This window comes from Protopterus annectens, chromosome 9.part0 (assembly GCF_019279795.1).
Source record: "Protopterus annectens isolate FY-2018-M chromosome 9.part0, PAN1.0, whole genome shotgun sequence".
In the NCBI taxonomy this organism is placed as follows: Eukaryota; Metazoa; Chordata; order Ceratodontiformes; family Protopteridae; genus Protopterus; species Protopterus annectens.
In genome coordinates, this window is record NC_056743.1 from 909,365,172 (window position 1) to 909,381,497 (window position 16,326).

Consider the following 16,326-nt stretch of genomic DNA (forward strand, 5'->3'; position numbering starts at 1 on the left):
GGCACCACAACAGACAAGCATGTTTAAATTTTTATTTATTAATTTAGCCCCAGTTTTGCCACTATCACCTGATGACTATGTGCACTACCATCATCCATTAACCATCTTATGTGTGTGTTGAATAGAACTCTGAGGTTGAGCAAGTAATGGGTTGATTTAAGACCCACACCCACTTCTGTGGATGATATAAGCCACAACAGCACCCTCACCCTTCTAAACAGATACACTGGTCTGCTTCCTGTCTCCACCAGGAATCAGTCAACAAATACACTCTGACACACACACACACACACACACATGCACCACTCTAAGACAGGTTAGCCAGTAGAGCTTTTTCATTCCTCTACCATCTCTGTTTGCTATGTCAGCTCCTGAACTGAACCTGAGTAAACTGGCTCATTGTCAGGTTGTCAGACTTCATTTCTCTATGCTATGCAGCAACTAAGCTTAGGTTTTTAGATTTGGGTATGTTTTGGTAGCAATACCATTCATCACTTGGCTTGTTTAGTTTGTGTTTTTATTGCATTTTGTTTTATGTACTTGCTTATATTTAGCTTGTTTTCACTGTAATTAAAGTAAGTTTACTTTCCTGATGTTTGATTTATGTGGATGGTGTGTGTATGTGGGGGGCAGAGAGATCTGAGTATTATTTTATTCTGTATGAATTTTTTTATACAGGTGTGAAAGGGGCTGAGTTACACAGCAGTTGCATCATGGACAGAATAACAGAAGATGTGTATTGCGTTCTGATGAAAATACTGTGTTGGCTCAGAAAAAGGAAACACAAAAACGCTAACACTGGCATGATGTGATACTTTTTATTAGACCAATATAGGTTTTACAATTACTCAAGCTTTTGGAATAGCAAGAGCCCTTCATTACAAGTTGTTACTGACTGAGCTTAAATGTCCACTAGTACCTGGAAAGGGAAGTATATAATTTCTGTCTTATTGGCTATAGAGACACTTATAAAATGTCAGTGTGCAAAGAAAGTATGCAGCATGGATGCTTACTTAGTACAACTACAACAGAGAGAGAGGGACATAGTGTGTGCGTGTGTGTGTGTGTGTGGCCTGCCTTAAAACTAAAGGTTCTTCCTGCATTAGAGTCAGCATTCATTTAGCAGAGAAGATAACTGCTAAAAATACTGGTCTGAGACTTAATGAGAAAATAAATCACAAAAAAGAGAGGCACAGGGAAATTAGCTAAATCCAGATAATGAAAATGAGAAGTTAAATTGTGTTAGTCTTACTAAACAAGTAATCATTGTACGATGGATGTTTTGGTTAACAGAAAATGAGAACTTACAATAATGTACAGCTCACAGTAAAGAGATTTGTTGTAAAAAGGCAGGACAACCAACAGAATAAGATATTAGATTAGAATGCATGGATGTTGTGTGCAGTTGTTACACTGCACCATATGTGGTTTAGCTAAGAGAGAGAGAGAAGAAACAGAAAATGTGTTGAAAGTGCAAGGTTGTGTCAGCTACCTAAGAGCGGTATTGCTGAATAAAGTTTTGTTATACTATTAAAATTGTCTGCATACTTTGCTGCCTATTAACCTTATGGTTACTAGTATTCTGACAAAAATATTACCTCATGTGATAATAAATACTCCCTTGTCATGAATAAAGCACAAGTGCCAAAAAAAAAATTTCCAGTAATCTTATAGTTACTGTTAACTTTTTGACAGTCAGCAGTTTAGATTCAGAGTAAATTCATCATAAAAATCATGCATTAAAAAAATAAGAAACATTTGTTGCCATTCAGTTCACATTATTTGTGTGGGTTCCTATTATGTAGTCGAACTTTCATAAGTTCGAACCTCATATGGTCGAGACCATAAGTTTGAATTTGTAAAAGTTCAAGTATTTCAATGGAAATCTCCATAAGTGGAGTTTTCCATTTTGTTAAATGGGGTGCAATCTCGGAGTTGGTATATTTAAGTAGCGGGTGGTGTGGGATACAGGGAGGCTTGCCCCCCTGCTTAAAAGTTTATTTTGGTTCCCGTTTTTTTTTTTTTTTTATCCATAGTCGAAGTTTTGTAACTTTGAACATAATGGTTCGAACATTACGTGTTCTAATTTATAAGACTTCAACTATGTGATATAGACCCTATTTGTGTGTCCACTGTTAGTTGCTGTAGTGTCTTAAATTAATATCAGAGTTAAAACTACTGATTTTTAAATCTAACAACTGAAGTAGCTTAATATCTCCATTGTTCTTCTTTCCAAAGGTGTATGGAAATATCCTTGAAGAACTATAACTGACAAGTCTGATGCAGAATTATCAGACTAAGAAAAAGTGCTGCCACTGACTTATCAGTCATTTTGCATGCAGCTGTGTGTCTATGAGCATTCATAGTATTCTGAGTACCTGGCCTTTCTCTTCTATATAACCTGCCTCTGGATATTACCTACATTTGATTACATAAACCACATTTTTAGAAGTACATGTAAGGAACCTGTACTTTCAGACTTCTGTTCTGTGACATTATGTTGGGAGCAGTACAAATCATCTGACATGATTGCAATGTCATGTGCCATTTTGGGCTATGTTCTGTTCTGGTCCGAGTGCTTCTCACATGAAGATTTGCCATATTTGGGTTCATTGCTGTACATTAATATGGGTATAAGAACAGGTCTTAAACACTAGATAAAACAGGTTTTAAACACTAGATAATCCACATGGTAAGCTAAATTATCAGAGTATGGTCATACACAGTGACAGGTAATGTTAACACCTGCCCCTCTTTATGCAGGACAATCCCAATTTGAGCAGTTGTACCCTGCAAAAATACATGAAAAATATCAAATGTCCACCAATTTTAGAACAAGAAATATTTTAACTTTTTTCTGTTATATAAAACAATTATGCTGTATGTGAAACAACTTAATGTAATAAGAAATAATACATATAACTCAATTTCTACAAAAAGTAACATTTTAACAAGTCTGTTCCTTTGCACTACCTGCAGGTATTGTTTAGCCTGCAAAATCTCATATTTCTGTAAAAATTGCCCTGCTTTGTTCATCTGAAAAGGTGGTAATCCTGTTTTATAAATGCTCACTAATTTAGCCATAATATGCCACTACTGAGATAAAGTTGTCTACCATTATATTAACCACCAATTGTTTAACATGGCAGAATGGGAAATTAGTTTGAGTATTAGGACAACCAAATAGAATACTGTTTCGAAAACACCCACTCCATGTAATCATCATGTTTAACCATCCATTAAACTCATACAGTCAGGACAGTGTCTATTCCTATAATATGTGGACCTTCTGGCCCAACCACCCCAGGCATCTGTCATCTAGGCCTAGACTTAAAATCCCCACTAGGGTAGTGGCCACCCCTATAAGATATGAGCCTTCTGGCCCAAACATCCCACAGGGGCTCCTCAGGGAGACCCAGTTCATAGCCCAATCAGTCCCAATAATTAAAGATAGATAGTGAAAATGGGCAATCATTTTCTATGAGTGGGTTCATTGTAATATAATCTCAGTAACATCTCTGCCAAATGCATTTTTCACCCCAATGTCTCAAATTACCAATGAGGATCATCCTAATTCAGTTCTACTTTATTATAGATTTATTGATAACCTCATTAAGATTTGGAACCCCCCCCCATATCTCAAGAAGTCAATGTACAACATCTGAATAAATTTAAATTTATTTATTTATTTGACTATTGGGAAGGTCTGACTTGGTCAGAAAGAACCCATTTATACAGATAGCAACAAATTCCCTGAGTTACAAGTAAGCAGGTACATTGATATGAGACAGATGGTAACTATTCAAGTAATTGACATAGATATGCAAGTAAATAATACAGAGTGAATGGAGTACAGATTTATTCCCATAAATTATGCAATTTTGCATTAAAATGGCCACATCAGGTTCATCCCAACCATTTCAATCAACAATGGCTCCCAACACAATACAAAACTAGAAAATGGGTCCTCCCTCAGCCACAAGAAGAAAATTCTACACATCAACTAATGATGTAAAATATGGCCATACTCAAATAAGTTTAAAAAATACTATACGACCATAACTATCACTGTATTACGGGCTTCTAAAAACATTGTATAACAATTTGCAAACTTATGTCTAATAATCTTCCTCCTGTAAGCATTCTTACATCAAGCAAATATCATATCTTGCAGCATAACATTTGTACATCATTGTAATAAACTAGGAGACCTGTAAAGTCATAAACTTAATTACTGGAAGCAGCAGTTAAAAATTATTAAGGTTTGAGTAAAACAACCGTTCTGGATTAGTGACATAATGCTAGCAGTAATTCCATCCACACACTGTCTCAATGTCCTGTATTACTGGCTATTTAAGGATCCTTCTCCTCCTCCTGCTCGGAATCTTTTAAAATATAATTGTGCTTTTTTAAAGTAAAGTAAAAAAAGACCTTCAAGATGAAAGGGTACATTAGTTTAAACTTTGTCTTTTAATCTACATACTTACATAATCTGGAAAAACTTCGCTCATTGTTCAGCCATTTGTAATGAGTACCGAGTAATCATTATAGAGGAATATTCTCCTCTAGTCAATGTAACTAATCTTAACGACTTGCCACATTTGATACAAAACCTGTTCCTTTTGCACCAAGACTAGAAATACACCAATATATTATGAGGCTGACCTGCAACGAGTCCCAACATTCTTAACTTCACCTCGAAGTTCTTAGCTCGCTACCTCATCACGCTTTTCTGTTGCAATGACAAAATAGTCTCTGCTTGATCGTAAAGCACTGAATGCATATTGGTGTTACACATGTCCATTCTGGCCACAGATTTTTGCAGTTTAATATTACCACATAATACTAACTTCTTGTAGCAACAACTGCTAATGGCTGTTACGTACCTCAAAAACAGATTGTATCAATTGGTCACTGATGAATCTCAACTACATTTGTAACCAGTATATGTCACCATATTTTAAAATTGTACTATGTCCTACAGCTGTTTTACATCTGTTTTCTTCTCGTCTTGTGTCCTTAACTGGACTAATGTCTATATTTAAATGCTATGTTTTTTTTAACTGTATAATGCAAATAATACTTAATGTGGAGCTTTTCTCCCTGGGCCTCTGCTGAAAACGGAACTGTGTCGTCGGAATCTCCCGGTCAACAAATGTAAATAAATAGATTTTATCTTTTGAAATTTATGTGAACAACTCTCTAACACCACCACAATGCCACACCAAAGGTAGATGTATCTAAGCTCTCTTTTTCACTAATTGTCTTTATCTTGATGACTGTCACAAACTACAGCACACACCAAATGTCATATATTTGCATATCCGTTCTTCAAACAGTACACTTTCAGTGATTTACTGTCACTATACAATTTCAACTTACACTTAAATGCACTTTAAGCTCATTTCACAAAGGAAACAATATATACATTTTTAATTATTTGGCCCCCTTGGCTAGGATGGCTATTAGCTTGCTAGTCCTTTCCTTTTTCCACAATACCACCTCTATATTGAATGGTGTTTACCTGGATGACCATTGACAAAACAATTATCCATCTTCAGGTGAGGGAGGAGAGGTGAAGGCATCCTGACCCATGTCCTCTTGTCCTTACTTCAGGGATTTTTGTATGCCATCACTATTCCCTGAGGGGTGGGTGTGCAATAACACAAGCATATGCCCATGGATGTTACCACTCACAATGTGTTAACAACTGTTCTTTCCCTCAATGTGCAAATGTGCTTCTAGTGCACTAATGCCACTTTCCAGCTCCACCAGGGAGTGGCATAGTGCATATAAAAATGACACTCATCCCTCAAGATAAACTGCAGTCTTTGGCCATTCAAGTCTACCTCCTATGCCAGCTGCCCAACATCTCAGGTTATACGTACAAGCCAACAGCATCACAGGTAGATGCCTGCCTCTGTAAATGCTAACTAAAGAGCAGATGGGAAAAACATCTTTCTTCATTGAGCACTGTGAGATCTCCCACTCAAATTCATCATTTTGTCATTAGCTGCCCATATCCTGAAAGCTGCTGCTGAGTCTGTGAAATCTCCATATGATTCTGTTAAACTAATTGCTTACGACCATAATTATCAACAATGAATGGCTTTATTTGCATAACTGCATAAATATCATAGAAACAGTACTTGTCGTTGCATAACTTTTTTTGGAGTCCGACATTAAGAGCAGAGCTGCAATCCTTTTATTTTTAAGTGCTCACTAATTTAGCCATAATATGCTATTGAAGAGATAAAGTCCTCTGCTATTATATTAACACATTATGAGTGGGAACATCCACTGGCAGTGTTGCTGAGAAATAATTTTTAAAAGTAAAAGCAGTACTTCCACACGTCTATACATATTTCCAAAACAAAGTATGCACATGTGATTTGCAAAGCATCAGTGAAAGGCTGACAACCTGATAAACACCATTGCTGTTTGTACTCATTCAAGTAAGATTACAAAGATCCAAAATAGCAATATGTATTGTTGCAATGCAGAAAAAAATCTCCCAAGTAATCTCATTTAAGAACTTCTTGCTTATGATGTTCGTTTGTCTCTGGCATGGTTTGAAAAATCAACAGCAGCACGCAAATAACTTGAAATATCCACAAACAAAGAACACGTTGTCAGCACGGAGAAATAACAGTTCAGTTTAATTCCACAGATAGAAACAATGCTTAAAGCCAAAAGTGAGCGCTTTCGTCTCCTGCTATGGAGACTTCTTCAGACTAATGGCTATAACCATAAGAATTCACTTTAAATACTAAAATAGTAATCAATTAGAGCAATTGACAATTAAAAGCTTCAATAGCTATTTAAAACAGCAGTTCACAATAAAAAATACCAACACATACTTCTATGCACCTTCCTTTTTAAATACATTTTAAATTCTTCCCTGTTGTTAAGCCCTGGGGGAAAACAAGCGTTTAACCTAACCTGCCAACAATATTCAAGCCATCCTAATTCCTCTTCTATATTTATTGCTTTGACATTGGGATGCACTGAATCTAAAACCAAACACTTAAAATTGATTTTACATTTATTTTCAGCATAATGCTTCCCCATAGCATTCTTGTTGTCACCTTTAATTATAGCATAATGGCGCTCATAAATTCTTCTATATAACTCTCTTTTAGTTCTTCCAACATAAAATGAACTACATTCTAAGCATATTAATAAATAAACAACATTCTTAGATTTACAAGAAATCTGCCTGGAACCTGTACTAGTAATTTACCGAGTGTAATTTCATTACTGTCCATTAATGAAGGTGCAGAGAAGTATGTGTTCATATTTTTTATTGTGAACTGCTGTTTTAAATAGCTATTGAAGCTTTTAATTGTCAATTGCTCTAATTGATTACTATTTTAGTATTTAAAGTGAATTCTTACGGTTATAGCCATTAGTCTGAAGAAGTCTCCATAGCAGGAGACGAAAGCGCTCACTTTTGGCTTTAAGCATTGTTTCTATCTGTGGAATTAAACTGAACTGTTATTTCTCCGTGCTGACAACGTGTTCTTTGTTTGTGTTTATGGTTTGAAAAATAAAAATAATTATGTCAAAAACTTACAGGAATTCAGACTCAGAGGAAGGCCTAAGATAAGGTTTATGGATGTGATGAGAGAGGACATGCAGGTGGTTGGTGTGACGGATCAAGATGCAGAGGACAGGAAGAAATGGAAACAGATGATCCACAGTGGCGACCCCTAATGGGAACAGTAGAAAGAAGATGATGATGACTGCATTGTCATCAAATGGTGAGTTATAAGACAAACATCTATGTAGATAACAAAATCTATTTAAAATCAATCTATGTGGGCACAGAATTTCTTCCTTTTATGGAAAGGATGGGCTTTAATGCAGGGGTTTCCCTCCGGCACCCATATTAAAGCTCAGCTTTTAGGTTTGATTTTTTTTTTTTTTTGAAATGTTAATGTAACTCACTGAAATGATAAGGGATACAGTCACCCAGCTAATCAACTTCTGACATAGGCTCTACCCATAATTTCCATCAATAAGGAGTTACTTTTGGGTTCCATTCATGACATCTGCCAATAAGGAGTTACTTCAATGCCAGCAATTATTTTATATCAAGCTATGGTGGTTGACATTTATGGGGTATACAGTTTTAAATATGAAAATACTTAGCTATAGGAAGTTGTGTGTCATGTGGTACACATTCTAGAAGCTGTAAAAGTAAACATTTCATGGATGGTAATCCATCTATGATGACTGAATTGTTTATTGAGCAATCTGACAAATATCTAGATGTTGCTTGTTGTCAAAAATGAAGAAAAACACATTAGTTTTCATGTGGCTCGAAGTAAAGAAGTATACTTTAACTTTAAAGTTAGAAAAATGCTGTCAAAATCAACCACCAAGACATCTAGAACCACAAGGCAATTACACAGAAAACTGGAAGCTTTGATCCAGAAATTCTATTTATTCCTTGTGTATGTAGAAAAGCAAATGAGTCTGAAATAGGGGCAGTATGCCACATTATAGCATGTTATTGGGAAAGAAGCCTTAAATGTATTTAACACTTTCACATAACTGCGGTAGTGGTGCTGCGGTAGCGGTCGCCTCATAGCAAGACGTTGTCCCATTCGATTCTCAGCTAGAGCGTCTTCTTTGTGGAGGCATACGTGAATGGGGTATGCCTTCGTTGAAGGCTGTGCGTCAGGGCTGGTAACCCGGTACGTAAAAATCCACTACCAATCATTAGCGGACCGGAGTTCCGCTGTGGCGACCCTTAACCGGGAAAAGCTGAAAGACACAAACCTTTTTTGAAGAGGATCAAAACAAAACAGAGTTACATGCAAAAATATTCAAGAATTATTGTGCAAGTACAAAGAATCTGCCATGAATTAATTTGTTCACAAGGTCCTACAGAAACTATAGATATTTAGCGAGCAAAAGAAATGAGCCAAAGACTGAATTTGGTGAGCCACATGATTCATTACTAAGAGAAAGAGCTGTTTGTGGTACTAGAAATTATCAATTATCAAATAAGAGCAGGTCATTACGAGGAGCAGATCTTACCCTAAAAAGCTGTAAGGAATTGACTAAGCACTTACGTAAAAATGTGAGTCAAATAAAAAGTGAACAGTAGAAACAAAGTAAAAAATGTATTGCAACAGTAATGAAGACAACATAGGCACAAACTGCACAAAGGTATATAGCAGCTGAAATTCCAGCCTTGCGTACTGAGTGCCTATAAGATTGTGAGGACTCATTACCCTGAATTTAATCAGTTTAACAGAAACTGTGCTGGAATAATTTTGCAAAAATGTGTAAAGGAAATTTAAATATGTTCAAAATATTTTGCATGGTGTTTAACAGAAACACAGAATACACTGGTAGCATTAAAGTGAAAAGAATGGACATACCAAAGTGTGAACATGATTAAAGAAATGCTAAGGCAAGAAAGCAAGTGAGACTGTCTGCAAGAAATGCTGAAATTTTATGAAGAAAATGAAGTTAAACTAGGCACTCAGGTGTTGTGTTATATTATTTTTGAATATATACTTGAAGCTTTCATGTTAAAAGGTACAGAAAAGAGAGATGTGTACATTGTTAACATACTCAGCAGACTAGCTAAAGCGCCACTGTGTCAAATGCTACTGACATGTAAATGCAAAACTGGATAGTATAAGGTCCTGTATTAAAGCACAGCACTTAAGTAAGTGTTCCTAATATTTTGGGTTGCTTAGCTTAGCAGAAATCAGGAAAGCTAAAACTAATTTATAGTATAAAAGCAGTGTGTGAATGAGTGCAACCACAGGCATACAGTTGCAAAAACATTCTGCATTGTGTAGGCATCCATAGCAATAATACTGTTCATGACTATGCTGACTTACTTGTAGGCTTAAGACGTTTGTCAGTAGAAATTAAAGACATATACTATACAGTTTGGTAAAAGAAGGTCCATGTTCCATAACAGCAAGACTAATGCCACAGGCATAAGGACTACCCACCAGATAAAATGTTCCCATGCTACTTGGTACCCTTGTACTATCCTATAATACACTGCAATACCAAGTCTATCTAAGTTGTTAAATGGCTTACTGAAGATGCCTAATAGAATGAGAAGACAGAGGGGAAAACACTTTATACCAGCTATGCCGGAGGTGGGAGAAGGTGGATGGATATGTTAAGGAGACTGGACCTACATTTACTGATCTATCATTATAGTAAGTATATAACTTTCATATCTGATAAGAGAAGGTCCATATTTTGTAACACTAGGACAGAGTCCCAAGCAAATCCTCCTAGAAAGACATCTGTGTGAGAACATCTCTTAGGTAAGAGTAACCATAAGGGAAAACCTGGAAAATGGGCATCACATGATACAGGTTACAGTGTTTTGGGAAGACACGATAGGTGCTGCATAAATATTCAAAGATGAATTTTTGAAGAAGGTTGCAAATGTAGCATTTGCTCTAGTGGAATGGGTCTTTGGTACTAAAGAAAGGGGTACTCCATACTTATTAAGACAAAGCTTCATATAATCATTTAGGTAGGATAAGCTTATATATAAATAACCTTAACTGTTACACCAGTCCTTTTGTGCTGTAAAATCTGAGTTGCTGTTGACTGCCTATATAATGGAACAGACATTCTTCCGGACTGGAATAGTCTGTCATGTAGATATGCAAGTGAATGTGCTGGCATAGGTTTGTTTCCATGGTCATCTTAGACACAAGAAGGAATTAGTTTGCAGAGTAATTCTAACCTTAAGGAATACTAGGTATGGAGGATTAACTGAGATGGCATGCATCTCATAAATTCTGGCCAACATGACTGCCACTAAAACATCTTCCAAGTTAAGTACTTCTCCTCAGCTGCAGCCATGGATTTAGGGGGAGCTTCTCCAGTGTAAAGTATAAATCCTACATTGGTCTAGGTCCTTGACTGCTGGCATGAAATGGAACATGCTGTTAAACATCTTACATATTTAGTGAAACGAAATCGGAAGTATCTTATCCTATGTGAAAACTAGAAACTGACATTGGGTAAACTTTATCAGTGGAATTAAGTCCTGAAAAAAATTTCAAAGGGATAGTCCATGAGAGAGGAACTTGGAGATGGGAAGGAGTTTAGACCTTTTATACATGTTCAGATGGAAAAAGTGTTCCATTCAAGTGCTTGAAGTCTCAGGTGCTCTAGTGCTTGAAATATTGGCTGCAGTATTTGAAAATTAACATTTTGAACTCTGCCTCTGCTTATGTGCACGTGATTGCGGTGCAGTGGGTATTGGGAATGTACCCTTTCTCCACTGTAATGTGATCTCAGGGTATATATAATTAGCAGGAAGTATGAGGGTGCAGGAGGCTTGCCCCCATGCAAAAAAATAGATTTTTTTTTCTCAAATCTGTGTGATTCAATTTTATATGTATTTGAATCTTTGTGATTTGAACATTTTTACCAGTATGACAGGTGTTTAAAGTTTTGATTCTTTAAATGTCTGTCATAGACTCAGAAAAACAAGCCCATATGTTTTGTATATCTTTCAAGTATTTGACTTCAGGGAAGACAATATAATGAATCATTCATGTAGAGAAAAAAATTGTTATTGGTTACTGGCTTCTAACGGAACCCATGAGCCAAACTGAGACAGAAAAAGTGAATTTCTGGGTGTGGTCTGCCCAAGAGGTGAATCCAAAGAGCATTGCAACAAGGCAATTACAGTTTCTTCACTAGATAAGGCAGAAGCAGTGGATTTTCTGAGGTTATTAAGTGGCAATGAGAAAGACTTTTGCTTTTTGCATTATGGTTTCACAGACAAACCTCATCATCAGTAGAAATAAGGAAAACAAAGAAATCCATTGGGCCACTTTTGGACCACAGCATCCTTGGAAATGATTCCCAGTAGAGAAATTAGGGAAGTGTAATTACTGCACTAAGCATTGTTTAGGGATACAAGAAGGCTGCAGTAAGATCAACCATGTTGCTGTATGCAGACAATGTGGCATTACAGGAAGACACTGAACAAGAACTTCAGCAAAGAATAGGGGAATGGAATGTAAAATTGAAGGCACACATACAGATAAAGACAGTTATAATGGTAGCAAATTGGGGGAATCAGAAGAAGCTGAGAATTATATAGATGGGAAGACAGTGGAACAGGTTAACAGCTTCAAGTATTTTGGAGGGGTGGTAGAGGAGAAGAGAAGTCTGAATGAAGAGGAGAAGGGAAGTCTGAATGAAGAGGTCAAAGCTAGAATCAAAGGAGATCCATCCAAATGGCATAGAGTGTCAGGTGTAGTGTATGATAGAAGAATGCCAAAGAAGCTGAAAAGTAAGGTGTACAAAACAGTGGTGCAACCAGTACTACTGGATGGTACAGAAACCTAGGCAGTAAAGGTAGAACAGATGAGGAAGCTAGAGGTGATGGAAATGAAGTGCCTGGGACAGATGAAGACATGAGGACATAACAGCAGAACCCAAAGTACATCCAACTGTAGAAAAGATCAAAGAGAACAGAATGCAATGGATTGGGCACATGTGCAGACAAGCAGACGACAATCTGGTGAAGAAGATTTGAGACGGACAGGAAAGAGGTAAAAGGCAATGAGAGTATCCAGCAAAGAGGCAGATAGACTGTGAGAGAAGATCTGTGACAGGCAGGGGTGTCAAAGAGGGCAGGAGTGTGGCATTAAACCGAAAGAGATGGTGACAGTTAACTTGACAACCCAACACCATGTAGAAAATGGGATAAAGGGGGTCAGTGATGCTGACACTTGAACTACCTGACCCTTGCTGTCAATAATGAAAGTGAATGTCTTGGTCTTGTAGGTGTGGCTAAGTAAATAACTAAGTACACAATTTCTAATAAACATATTTGTGTAAAACAAATCAGTTGTCTGGTATATTTACACAGAATTGAACAACAGAATAAAGCCGACATCATCCAACATTTCATATTCAGCATGTAAACAATATTAATAACAGTTACAATTGACCAAATTACCAATTTTCACAAAGTCAAAACAAAGTATAAGTGAGACCATACCCCTTTACTCTAGTAATCAACCTAGTGGAAGGTAATTACTATTCAAGTTAGAATCTACAAAAATATGGCTTCTGCACTTAATTGCCTTACCTAAACAATACCCGCAGGACCTTTTCTTTATCTTAGGACTATTTACACTTTAAGAAAGCACAGGAACTCTTGGGCAGAAGAAAGTTGGAACTAAAAAAAAATGAAAAGCACAAATGTCATTAAGAGGCAACTGGAGGCATTAGAATGAGTGAAGAGTATGGTTACTGATGTAAAGCCAGGCAAGATCTGCAACTATATTGATCTGCAAGATCTGAATAAAATGATTAAAAGACAGCATCACAGCTGAAAAAAGTAGTGATAACGATGCCATATAGTAATTTTTTTCAGTACTAGATACAAAAAAGAAGTTATGTACTCACCATAACATTCCATGTTGGTAGTCCATCTCACCCTTCATTTTTACATATGGGTTCGGAGTCGATCCTTGGCTCCGAATCAGCCGATTTTCAAGCTCGAAGACTTCTGGTTGGCTCGTGGCTAAGCAGGTATCCCATGGTGCACCAGTGCAATCCCCAGATCTTGTTTGCTGCTCACTAGCGATAGAAAGAAATAGAAAGAAACCCCTAACCAACAAACCAATACTAAAGGGTCACCAACCAAGAAATTTACAATATTACCTCCAGATCTTCCAGGATGGGGGCAGGAGGGAGGGTTGGTAAAAATGAAGGGTGAGATGCACTACCAACATGGAACGTTATGGAGAGTACATAACTTCTTTATGTTAGGTAGTCCAATCTCACTTTCATTTTTACATATGGGACAGGGTCCCTAGTGCCTTATTCTTTGGTGGCTCATTGGAAGATACTCCTGAGCACCATGGAGCCAAAGGATGCTCTACCCCTAGAAGCCGAATCCAACTTGTAATGAGTAATAAAGGTGTGAGGGGTAGCCCACATAGCTTCTGCATAGATATGATCAATTGGTACCCTGGCTTGGAAGGCTGCAGAGGTAGACAGAGACCTGGTAGAGTGAGCCTTGATCCTGTGGGGTAAAGGTCTGCCCTCCGAACTGTAGATGAAAGCTATGCAACTCGAAATCCAGTTAGACAATGTCACCTTAGAAACTGGTAAGCCCAATCTGGAATCAGAAAAGGAAACGAACAACTGGTCTGACTTCTGAAATTCTTTGGTCCATTGCAAATAAAAACATAGCTGTCTGTGAACATCCAACTGGTGAAAACGATATTCTGCTGCATTGCTATGATTGGGAAAGAAGACTGGAAGCTCAATGGACTGGTTCAATGTGGCAGAAGAACAAACTTTGGGAACAAACGAAGGGTTGGTACGTAAAGAAACCCGATCTTTATGAAATACTAAATAAGGTGGCTTAGTAGGCAGGGCATGCAGCTCAGAAACACGTCTGGCTGATGTAATTGCTACCAAGAACACAGTCTTCCAAGACAAGTACTTTAAGGAAGCTGAATGAGACGGTTCAAAGGGAGGGGTTGTTAGTTTGGACAACACAAAATTTAAGTCCCAAGAAGCCGCAGGTTCCTGTAAAGGTGGTCTTAGTAAAGTGGCTCCTCTCAAGAATGTTTGACATAACTTATGAGACATAAGGGTAACATTTGGAGATCCCAAATAAAAATGTGAGATAGCCAGTTGTGCTTTAATGGTGGCTGCGGCAGATCCCTGCTGAAAAATCTCAGAAAGAAATTCCAGAATTACGGGAATGCGAGCGGTGTAAGAATCCACTTTCATTTTCTGTGCCCAAATAAGGAATCTTTTCCATTTACTGTCATACAGCCTTCTGGTTGATGGTTTATGAGAGGATAAAAGAATATGGGACATTGATTATGAAACATCATGAAGCCTGACTAGAGATGGAACTGGAGCAGCCAAGCTGTCAATTTGAGGGTGTTGAGAGAGGGGTGTAGGGAACCCGACATGTGGGTCAATAGATCTGGAACTGGGTCCAGGATCAAAGGATTGTCCAGGAGAAGAGGCTCAAGGAAGGAGAACCAGACCTGACGAGGCCAGTAAGGAGCAATGAGGATTAAAACTTGCTTCCCAGTTGGTTGGCTTTCTGTATCACTTTGGGGATACGAGGGAATGAAGGAAAGGCATAGAGAAGTCCCGTGGGCCAATCGTGTACCAGAGCGTCTCTGGGTGCTTCTCCCCAGAGGGGGAATTAGGGAAAAATAACTGCTGCACTTGGCATTGACTGGACTGCCAAAAAGGTCGCAGCAAGGTTGTCCCCATTTCTGGAAAATCTGTTCCACTATTTTCCGTTTCAGGGAAAACTTGTAGGGCAACAAGATTGCCCGGCTCAGCTTGTTGGCTATCATGTTGATTGTTCCCAGAATGTGCATTGCCACCAGAAAGAGCTGGGAAGAAATCACCCATTCCCAAACTCGCATGGCCTCTCGACAGAGTGGGTAAGATCTGGTACCACCCTGTTTGTTGATAAACCACACAACCGACATGTTGTCCGATTGTATCGCAATCATCCCTGGAGGAAGAAGGTCCTGAAGTGCTTACAACACCAGAAGTACTGCTCTCTTCTCCAGAATGTTGATATACAGATGAGCCTCATGTTCTTGCCATGTGCCGTGGACAGTCCTGCCAAGATAATGCCCCCCCACCCGACCTGGGAGGCATCCGTGGTCACAGTGGCAACGGGTTGGGCAGGCACAAAGGGAACTCCTGTGAACAAGTTGTTGGGGGCTATCCACCAACGAAGGTCCTTTTTGCATGATTCCGTCAACAGAACAGATTGATTCAGCGGTAGATATTGGAACGACCACTGGGAGAACAGGAGCCATTGAAGGATTCTCATATGCAACCTGGCTAAAGGTATTAACAGAATGGTTGAGACTGTCATTCCAAGAAGCTGAAGAATCCACTTTGCTATGACCTTCTGAAGTGGGAGAAGTCACTGAACTTGTGACAGGAGGTTTTGTGCTCTTTTGGCGGGAAGACAAACTGTCATATCCACTGTGTCTACCTTTGCACCTATAAAAATCACAGATTGCGAGGGCAGTAATGCAGATTTTTCCCAATTTATGTAGATCCCTAGTTGAGCACAAAGCTGGATGGTGGCATCCCTGTTTTGGAGAAGTAGATGCCTGGTGGGGGCAGTCAGGAGCCAGTCGTCCAAATACGGAAACACCTGGAATCCCTGACATCTCAGGTGAGCTGTCACTACTGCCATGCATTTGGTGAACACTCTGGGGACTGTAGTGAGACCAAAGGCCAGAGCACGAAACTGATATATGGCTCCCAGCTGGAAGTGCAGATAACTCCTTGACACCT

General features: G+C 38.3%; 1 protein-coding gene across 2 annotated transcripts in view; it reads right to left on the bottom strand.

The window, feature by feature from the left end:
- Positions 1-16,326, bottom strand: part of ZBTB39 (zinc finger and BTB domain containing 39) — a 614,376-nt gene that overhangs the window by 309,930 nt on the left and 288,120 nt on the right. The window contains exon 3 of one of the 2 annotated variants that reach the window (XR_006366277.1): positions 13,112-13,201. The exons of the other annotated variant lie outside the window; for it this stretch is intronic. The gene's annotated coding sequence lies outside the window, so the exon portion shown is untranslated. The remainder of the gene's footprint in view (positions 1-13,111; positions 13,202-16,326) is intronic. 2 annotated transcript variants of the gene reach the window in all.